The following is a 2,500-nucleotide window of genomic DNA, read 5'->3' on the forward strand; positions in this document are numbered from 1 at the left end:
TGTCAGTGGGAGTCCCAGGAGAGGACAAGATGAGGGTGTGGGTAAGGAGATGTTGGTGAGGTGAAGTGAGGAGGTGTGGGTGAGGAGGTGTGGGTTAGGAGGTGTTGGTGAGGTGAAGTGAGGAGGTGTGGGTTAGGAGGTGTGGGTGAGGTGAAGTGAGGAGGTGAGGGTGAGGGTGTGGAGGTGAGGGTGAGTAGGTGTGGGTTAGGAGGTGAGGGTGAGGAGGTGGGGGTGAGGAGGTGTGGGTGAGGTGAAGTGAGGAGGTGTGGGTTAGGAGGTGAGGGTGTGGAGGTGAGGAGGTGGGGGTTAGGAGGTGAGGGTGTGGAGGTGAGGAGGTGTGGGTTAGTTGGTGTGGGTGAGGAGGTGTTGGTGAGGAGGTGAGGGTGAAGAGGTGTGGGTGTTGAGGTGAGGGTGAGGAGGTGTTGAGGTGAGGGTGGGGGTGAGGAGATGTTGAGGTGGGGGTGAGGAGGTGAGGGTGAGGAGGTGTGGGTGAGGAGGTGTTGAGGTGAGGGTGAGGAGGTGTGGGTGTTGAGGTGAGGGTGAGGAGGTGTAGGTGAGGAGGTGTGGGTGAGGAGGTGTGGGTGTTGAGGTGAGGGTGAGGAGGTGTGGGTGTTGAGGTGTGGGTGTGGGTGAGGAGGTGTTGGTGAGGAGGTGTTGAGGTGATGGGGTTGTGGGCCTAAGGAGGCGTGTGCTGTATTCCTGTTTGTAAAGCTCTGTGTTCAGTGTCATGTTCCTTACAGTGGTCTCCACGACAACACTCTACTTAATGGGCCAATAAAGAGCCATTTTGGACCCTGGAGCTCTCTCTTCTCTTCTCTTCTCAATCTCTGGGTCTGTGTGTGTGTGTGTGTGTGTGTGTGTGTGTGTGTGTGTGTGTGTGTGTGTGTGTGTTTGCATACATGAGTGAATGTAACACAATGTTACACAGGGCCCTATCTTGCACCCAGCGCAATTGACATTGTCACCGACGCATGTATAATTCCTATCTTGCACCCGGCGCACAGCGCGATTTTCCCTCCAGAGGCGCGCTTCGAAATGAACTTGCGTCGACATGGGCGGGGGCGGAACAGAGAAGGCGTTTCTCTGGCGCAAGTGGTATTTTGCAGTTTCAAAACAACGCCGTGCGCCGTGCGCCATTGACCAAAAAAAAGCTGGTCTAATGTGAGGCGCAATGTCTAAAGTCTGTAACGCGTATTCAGAACGCTATTTTAAGGGCGCATGTGCTTGCCCGCACAGTATAGGACCTATAGGCTACACTTTACTTCTGTCGTCTTCACGAGAGATTCACACCAATTGTTTGGCAAGCCATATATAATTACAAGGAAAATAAAGTATTTACCACATGAGGAAATCATTGTGATATCCGTATCCAAAACATTTTAAAACTAGGCATACATCTAGCGTACACAATTGACCCAAATGATTCAGGTTAATTGAAGCTGCGTGACATTTGATTTATTGAATGGCTTTGTTGCATTTATTTTATGCCAGTATTATTATAAATCTTGTAAACTCATCTTTGTGTATGTGGACTTTATTTATGTACCTTGGGTTTGGTCAGCTGGTGCACTGGCTTGGGTGCCGATTTCCATGCCCCCAAATCCCTGCAGGCTCTCAGGCGTGAGGGTAGACGTGGCGATGTCCTCTGCTGCCGTCAGATCCTGGGTCGAGGCAGATCCACCTCCCGTGAAGGCACGAGAACGTGTGTTACCTTCCAGCTTGGATGTCCCACATCTCCGGACGTCATTATAGCGTTTTCGGCAACGTTTTCGGGTGCCCCGTTGCAGAAACAATCACGGCAATATCTTGACATGCTTGCTTGACTTTGCTTACTTTTGGAGGGTTTCTCGCATCCCCATATATATCTATCTCCCGGCTTTTTACAAAGCCATACAATAAATCAAATGTCACGCAGCTTCAATTAACCTGAATCATTTGGGTCAATGTGTAGGCTACGCTAGATGTATGCCTATTTTTAAAATATCTTGAATATGGATATCACAATGATTTCCTCAAGTGGTAAATACTTTATTTTCCTTGTAATTATATATGGCTTGCCAAAAAATTGGTGTAAATCGCACGTCAGTCTCCTCGGCTGTGAACTTTTCCGGTCTTCCACCAGGTAATTCCGCCATCAAAATAACAAGCCGCTATGGGCTATGCGCTCCTCGCTCTTAAAGGGAATGTGAAATGACGCTCGGATTGGTTTATTGCATATTACGCCCAAACCACACCTATGGCTGAGTAACCTCCTTTGGACCAACCCTTTTGACACTTGCGCTGGACGCAAGTGTGTTTTTTCCGCCGTTAAAATAGCAACTGCGCCATAGAGCCGCCCACACAGCTACTTGCGCTTGGCGCCGTCCTACTTGCGTTTCTGATCGGCAAGATAGGGCCCACAATGTTATACCGCCGTTTAAGATCAGGAACATATGAGGGATAGATCAGGTGCCAAACAGTCTGTGAGTTAGTGTTATGTTAGACGTGTAATACAAGATGA

General features: G+C 49.4%; 1 pseudogene across 1 annotated transcript in view; it reads left to right on the forward strand.

Annotated features, from left to right (window-relative positions):
- LOC308369968 (calsyntenin-2-like) overlaps positions 1 to 663 on the forward strand; it is a 72,590-nt pseudogene extending 71,927 nt beyond the window's left edge. Inside the window, exon 16 of the transcript in view lies at positions 638 to 663. The product of the transcript in view is annotated as a calsyntenin-2-like (transcript). The remainder of the gene's footprint in view (positions 1 to 637) is intronic.
- The last annotated feature ends 1,837 nt before the right edge of the window (positions 664 to 2,500 follow it).

Source organism: Sprattus sprattus, assembly GCF_963457725.1.
Source record: "Sprattus sprattus genome assembly, chromosome: 9".
Classification (NCBI taxonomy): Eukaryota; Metazoa; Chordata; class Actinopteri; order Clupeiformes; family Clupeidae; genus Sprattus; species Sprattus sprattus.